Here is an 8,114-nt window from a genome sequence, read left to right as displayed (position 1 = left end):
TGCCAACGATGGTGACGAAAACTACCACTTGTGAAATTGTACGTTTTTTGAATAAATTAGGCATTAGCTTTTGAAATTAGTGTAAATGAGTGCTGTAATTATTTGTTTGTGTTAAACCTTGACTTTTTTATTTTAATTAGTATGTTGCACCAGTTCCGATGCATTTCAGAATGTTACTTTTACCACTGTTAAATATATTTTGGTCTTCTTTGTTATTATTTACAGAGTTAGTACTGTTCTAATATTTGCTTAAATACCACATATTTTTAATTACAATATTCTCGTTTAAAGAAATACATTTACTAAAAAAATTAACTTTTGTCTAACATTAAATTAAAATGAATATGAATCCACGAAGTAATTTTATTTCCACGCTTTGGGTGCTTAAATCTATTACGAAAATATGCAATGATGCGATATATTATATTGTTTTACCACTTTATAATAAATTGTGCAATATTTGTTAATTTTTAAATTCAAATAGTAGAAGTAATTCTCTACCGGTTTAAAATTAATATTATTTATAAATTAAAGCTTGCAAGGTTATTCCGCCTTGGACTAAAAACATAAATCAATTAAATAAATGCATTTAGTAACGTTTACAAGGTATGTACATTTAAATTACTTATTTAATGATAATGTAATATGTCATCACATCTGACTATTTATTTACTTAATATCACTAACAATTAGGACAGCATTTTTTTATAATGGCTGAAGCGTAACCCTAACCATATTTGAATTTTTACCCATAAATCTACGTAAACTTACACCCTGGCAACCCACAAATTCAACTTTCATCGTCCGTTCGTGCAAGTTCGTGTAACTCCGGCTAAGTTCGGCTCCACAGTTCACGGCTCCAAACGGTCAGTCTAGCAAAGAAAACAAAAGTTATTTTTTATGATTTTTTGTTAGTAAAAGGTAACTCTTCCTTTAGATGATTTTAGATCAGGTAACTTTGCGTCCGCATTCTTTTCAACCTTTTTGAACATTGAATGTGAGAGAGAATGAATAAAATCAAACGATAATGGGTTTCGTGTTAATTTTTAGATGACTTCTTTTTATTTTAAGCCTTTTTTGTAGATACAAATTTAATGATACAATTATTTAGATATTTACCTCGATGAAGTACTATTATTACTACCTACATACAAATCAAATGATGACGAAAATAAGCAAACGAATGATAATGTACCTAATTAAGTTAGAACTAGACTACTGTACCTATCTACTTACTACTTTTTCATATTTCTGAGTACTTAGCTTAAAACCTAAGGAACGTTAGATAATAATAAGGAATTATAAAAATCCTTCAAATATCACTATGGTTATAACAATTCAGTGCAACATTTTTTACCCGATTGTCATTCAAAAGTGTTATATATGTTTAAAAGTAGGTAGATACTTCTTACTTAATCATTTTAATATATAGTCAGGTAATTATCGAAGATTCTGTCATTGCCAAGGTTAAATAAGCACATATAAATGATTATGTTATGTCAATGTCGTTAAGTTTGACCGGCCCGAGTGGGCGGGTGAGTCAGTAAGCAAATACGTTTAGTTTACCTTACCTACTTATGTCTGTTCGTCTGTAGGAATAATGTATGTATTGTTAAGAGGAAAGACCAATTAATTGTTAATTAAAATACGTTCAACCTGAAGATAAGAGTATTGGAATTTGAACAATGTGTCCCGGCTGTCATTTGAATCATTTTGGCAGTCGTTACGGGTAGGTAGTCAAAAGCTAGTAAGTCAGACACCAGACGTGCAGACTTACTAACAGGGTTGAGGAGGTCGCTCCATGTGGCACACTGGTACTCAGCTGCATCCGATTAGAATGGAAGCCGACCCCAACATAGTTGGGAAAAGGCTAGGCAGATGATATTCATATAAACTACCATCAGTTATTACCACATTAGCACACAAAAAAATTTGGTTAAATCCGCCATCATTCATGTGGTTTTATAAACAGTTTAATGCGATTTTAAACTTTTCTCAAAAATGCGTGTCTTTTTCCTAGCTTTTTTATGTTTTTCGTCTATTTTTTCTTAGAAATCATGATTTCATGTAGTTCTGGATTTCTTGATGGAAGATAAACTTGTTTAAAATTCCTTTTACATAGCATAGTAAGGCTTAGATTAATGTAGATTAACGCGTTTATGAGATGAGTAATGATATGTGGGTCATATTAATTAGCATAAGGATCTTAGAAGACCATTAATTAACAGACAAAACTACCATTTTATATACATAAGTAGGTATGAGCACATAGGTTTTGATACCAGCCGATTTCCCGCGGTATCACCCGCGTCCCGTGGGAACTACTGCCTGTACCGGGATATAATAGGTATAGCCTATGTTACTCGGGAAGAGTAGGCTAATTTCTTAGGAGATTTTGCGTTGCGTTATGATATCTTCGCATTTCGTTCTCCATGTTTCGAATCATCAAACGCAATAGTAATTACTAATTGGCCAATCATCCAAAACTTTCTACCGTGAAAAAACAAAATGGCGGATTCGAATTGTCAAAAAAACGTTGTCATCAAGTTTACCGCAAAAACTGCTAGAAATGTGTTCTAAACAGTATTTTAAGTAGAACGAACGTTTTATTTTTGTAGTTTTTCTGTAAGACTGTTTCCTTAATGAATATATTTTGTTTTTGTTGGTTTGAATGATGGTTAAGTAGCTCTTTTAGTTAAACATAGTTTGTTCAAATTATTCTTCAGGGATTTGCATAGAAATTCGTTGTTTTAACCGCATTTTTTGATCATACATAAAATTAATATATAGGTACACATACTACCTGCCTTATAATAGATAAACTTTCTGAATAGCTATTCTAATATCAGTTAATACCATGACTAGGCACATCAATGGTGAGCCTTCATCACGAACCCATTAAACTCTTGAAGTTGGTACAAAAGAAAGTGAAATCATTTTGAAATTAGCTTTAATAGTAAAAGCATAAAGCAATGGTGTTGCCTAATTACAATATTGTGTACGTTTATTTGTCAAACCGTGACACTGTAGCTTCGGAAGATGAAAGGTAAAAGTGTAGTTAGATCGCAATTTTACTGTTTTTTTTTCAGTAGACTTGATTAGGCTGAAGTGGTGACTAGGTGTCCTGCTTTTAGCGATGACAAAAAGATATGAAATGTCGACCTCTCGCTGTGGGTGCAGCGTGTTGGAGTGTCAGACTCTTGCTGACTAAAGCCACCATATTCCTTCTGGAGCTCTTTATGTACCAGAACCGCAATTACTTTTTCGAACAATCCCGCCCTAAGTCGCATATGATACATACCGATTGTGTCTGCATTGTGGACAGTGAAGTGTTAAAGATATCTTTGCACATATTTGATGGGATTGTTCCAAAGAATTACCGAGACCCTGGAAAGGCTCCAGATAGTACAAATTTGGTTTCAGTCAGTAAAGACTGGCACTCCCTTCCGCCCCACACAGAGGGATTTCATATAATAAAAAAATATACTCAAATAATTATTTTTACCAGTCTGAGGCCCTTGAACTTCAAAGTGTAAATTACAATCCCTCAAGTTACAATAGGTAGGCGGGCAGACAGTCAGGTAATACAAACCAACTAGTTTACAGTAGGTATTGTGGGCGTACTGTACCTACTTATGTAGGTAGTGTTGTTTGACAATAACTTATTTAAGCTCCTGTTTATGCGTTTGTGTGTGTGTTATTGTTTTGGAGTAGGTAATTAACGTGGCTTTGTATCTGGTTTGCATTTTAATGTAAAAGTAGCTGTTTCCCAGCAGTTTCTTCCGCGTTCCAGCTCTTCCCGTAGCCGGACAAAATATAGTCAATGTTACTCGAGGATAATCTGGTTGAAGAGCTACGCAGTTTCACTCGCGTCCCGGGAGAATCTCTTCCCGTACCCGGATAAAATATACCCCACGTTCAGCCCAGATAGTATAAGAACTTTCCTTTAACAACAAACAAACAAAAAATAAGATTTTTTCCATTTTATTCTGTTGGTATGGATTATCATCAGTCTGTAAAATCTTTTATAAAAGAGCTGACCAAGTAGGCACTATTGAAAATGGGTAGACGCAAGTGAAACTGCGGGAAACAGGTAACCAAGTATATTATACAAATGATTGAAGGTCAATCCATACTCCTATAGTATTGTATAGTGGCCATAGTAAAGTAATACCATGGTTCTATAGAAAAAGTGATAGCATGGGAATCGAAACGCCCATAGGTAGGTACATTGTGAACTGGTAATTACCAAAGATATGAAAGTGGTCAGCTGTTTCTGTAAGAATTGTAGTACCTACTTACTGTGGGAAAACTATACTAATATTATTATGTCTACCTTTGTTTATGAGGTAGCCTGCCGGGGCTGCGGGATTGTTCGCGCGAGTTACCGCGCCGCTGGTACATAAAGGGCTTGAGAAGGAACATGATGGATTTTGTCAGTAAGAGTCTGACACTCCCTCACGCTGAACCTACAGAGGGAGGGGTCATTTGAAACATTTAAAACTTTTAGACATAAGATCAATGGCGATTTCTTAAAACAATTGTTTACTTTAGGAATTGAACGTGGAAAATCGGTTGGCCTTAGTCGGTCGATAGCGCCTATGGAGATTATTGCTTGTTGTGACATCGATGTAATAAATAGTGAGGAGCATATTATATACTCGCGCCGACTGATCTAGCCATATTTGTCAATTTTGTTGAACTCTCCCTATAAGAATAAGAGTTCCGAAGATGCAAGTGAAACCGCAAGACACAGCTAGTTATGGATAATTGAGGAAAAGATACTAAGAATATAAAAACAGTAACTTTTCCTCAATGTTTTCGTTGTAGCTATCACGAATTCACTTCAGGTAAAGTTACTTCAAAGATATTATGACTGAGCTTCATAAATCTACATACATAATATACTTATTATATATATATATAGTTATTATTTTTATAATCAGCATCTGCCTTTATATTGTCCCACGTGCGGGCTGTGGCCTCTTCTCACACTTGCTCAAGGTGGATTGAGTCCAGGTCTCCTCAAGATGTTTAAAAAAGATGTTTTCCTTCACATTTACTCAGTCCGGAGACGTTCTCAACCATTGGTGTGCCTAATATATTCAGAAAGTCCTTACAGGTCCCTACATACTTCTTTCTGGATGGAGTGTCTTGTCGGTTCTTCTCCTTGAGACCAACTCTTTGGAACCGTGGAACAAGCTTGACGTTTCGAAAGAGCTTTCATAGGCCTATTTGATAACTTAGAAAAGTTACATTGGTGCTTACTTGACCTGGAATTGACCACGAGACTGTGGTAAATTGACACAAAGGTACTCTGAAAATATCAAAAACCTTTCTACCGTGTTCTCTTTTAAAAATTCCGTTGATAGTATCGTAAAACCTTTCTTTGTAGTAAGCAGACATCTCAATGTGCACGATTTCGCTTCGTCCACATAATCTGAGCTAATCCGGCGAGTACTTGATGCAAGTATCGATAAATAAAACTACTTTCACCCGGTAGAGGGAGCGGTGGTACAAGGTATAAGAGATAGCGAGGTGTAGGTACATTAGTCTCTTGCGCGTTAAAAGTCGATGGTTTTTCTTTTCATTCGTTCATGGACACGGATAATTTATTTAGTTTGTTTTCATCGTTTTCAGGTAAGTTATTACCTAAAACAGAATTTGTAGGCACTATAGTTATAAAGTAAAAAGTTTGCACCTGAAAGAAATGGAACTACCGGCTAGATTTCAAAAATGCAATATTTCAGTGTAAGATAGCATATTAATCGAGGAAGGCTATTTTTTATACCATGTCATAACAAATAGTTCTTACCTTCGCCAGCGGTTTCACTCTCCTGCCGTATGGTAACTAGATGAACTTAGAGACCGAACCTATAACATCTCTCGTTAAAAATTACCTACCAGATATAGTTTTTCAAATCGGATCATCAGTATAGTTCAAGTTCAAGCAAACACACAACAGCCTTACAATATAAGTATTTATAAATCTCTTTCAAAAACAAAAGTTCTAAAAACTCTCCGCTCCGCTCACAATTCGCGCCACAAACGGCAACTCGCAAATCGTTCACCTTTGCATTGTGGAGCAAACTTTCGGCGCGCCGTGAGAGTCTGCCTTCCTCATTTATTGATCACTCTCACGTACTAAATACTTACTCACGGATACTCGGGAATAATTATTAACTTGCTGTTTTGTTATGAAGCTGAGGAGTTTGTTTCTCTCGATAAACACGCTTACTTAACTTGAGAACTACCGACGTATTGATCCGATTTGAAAAATCTTTTAGTGTTAGATACTTAGCACATTTTCATGCGGCTGAGTGATGTAGACGAAACCATACGAAACAATTATTACTGCATAAAGCAGAAGAACAATCTTTCGATGTGTCTGTCTACTATACTTAGGTACCTACGCATATTAGTATTGTAAGATATAAAAAGTATTTTTGTTTGTAATAGTTAAACACAAAAACTACTGGACCGATTTATTCTTTCGCTGTTGGAAAGCTAGTATTTCCGAGTAGGTAACATTATTTTATCCCGGTACAGGCCCTAGATCCCACGGAACGCTCGAAAACTATAAGCCATAAACATAAAATTCCTGAATGTCATTTTCAGTTTTCTTTTCTTTGCCTTGCTAGTATTGCTTATATATATAGTACATTTTCAAGTGAAATTATAAACAGGTAAAGTCACTTATAAAAGCCTCCTTCTAGTATAACACGCAGATTTTCCTATCATCTCTACTAAAACTGGCATTTTCCGTGTCAACTTTGAGCATATTAAAAGCAAGCGACTAATTAGTCATAATTAATTACAATGTCGTGTTGTATGTACAAAACAAAAAGTGCTTACAGCTATGTAGAACGAGTTTAGTGCTCATGTCGTGAGAAAAGAAAGTATTTAGCTCTTAGGTTATGTCGGGAGCTAAGTTTCGAATATGTTAGTCATTATAGAAAAGGTTTTACCTGCATATCCTCGTGTTAAGTTCCTAGATATCCCCTTCCTAGATAGGCAGGTGTACAATCGGCATGGAGCAAAACCACTAATTTTTTTTCAAAACTACTAAAAAATTGGCTTTTAAAACATCAAAATCGTTCACTTTTGGAAAGCTACAATTTTCCCGAGTAACATAGGCTATATATTATCCCGTTACGGGCAGTAGTTCTCACAGGAATCGGGTGAAACCGCGGGAAAACTTTCATACACAAATTTTCATACAAGTATCCAAAAAACCTTTGTCATCACTTCCCGCTTAAATGAGTGACCATGGAAGCATCTATTACACAGCCTATATAGCTAGGTAATATTCACGCTGTGAGTCATTCTAATCATATAAGTGGTTATAATTTACATTTACATACAAATCGATATTCGATATCGTCTATTGATGCTCTCGATTATGTAAATAAAATACTTCGTTATTTATGCATAATATTACAGTGTAGCCAGTATATTAGATCAGATTATCTGACTAATTTGTAAATACAAACCCGATTTGGGTCAAAAATTGGAACCGAAGCTTTAAAACACCATTTTCGTTATGTGAATAATTACTACCTAACCTGTATGTAATTAGTAAGTCATTATTACTAATATTGTTTAAAGTTATCATTAATTAATAAAACAAATAGCTAACAAAATACTTAAGTAAATAATGTATTTCAAGAAAAAGCCATGATATTTTTGAGTAATAAATCTATGTCTGTTTAATTTCCACTAAATAACATTATATTTGCTCATTACATTGTCGTTTTAATGAATTTTAATATTCGGGAAGTAATAAAAGATAATTGGCTGTATGCATTACTACTCGAGTTTACGTGAAAGTAGAAAAAGTTAACTGTAAATTGCAATGTTGCGAGCGTTAATAAATATTATTATGATAGTAATTTACAGAGACGTTTATTGGCACTTTCCAATTTGTATTTTTACGGTTGATACTTTTATTGATTTTGTTAACAATGTTTGTATATGGCAGTCAAGTCGTTAAATATCAGTTAAATTAAACCGTGTAGAATTTTTATTTTTACTTATGTAAAACTCCAACTCTACTACACAGCAAGTGAAAGCAGTGAGCCAAAATGCAATTTTCTATCATATAAACAATATTA

The sequence above is a fragment of the Helicoverpa armigera genome, chromosome 29 (assembly GCF_030705265.1).
Source record: "Helicoverpa armigera isolate CAAS_96S chromosome 29, ASM3070526v1, whole genome shotgun sequence".
Lineage (NCBI taxonomy): Eukaryota > Metazoa > Arthropoda > Insecta > Lepidoptera > Noctuidae > Helicoverpa > Helicoverpa armigera.
The sequence above is the reverse complement of the archived record's forward strand: the minus strand, read 5'-3'. Positions refer to the sequence as shown.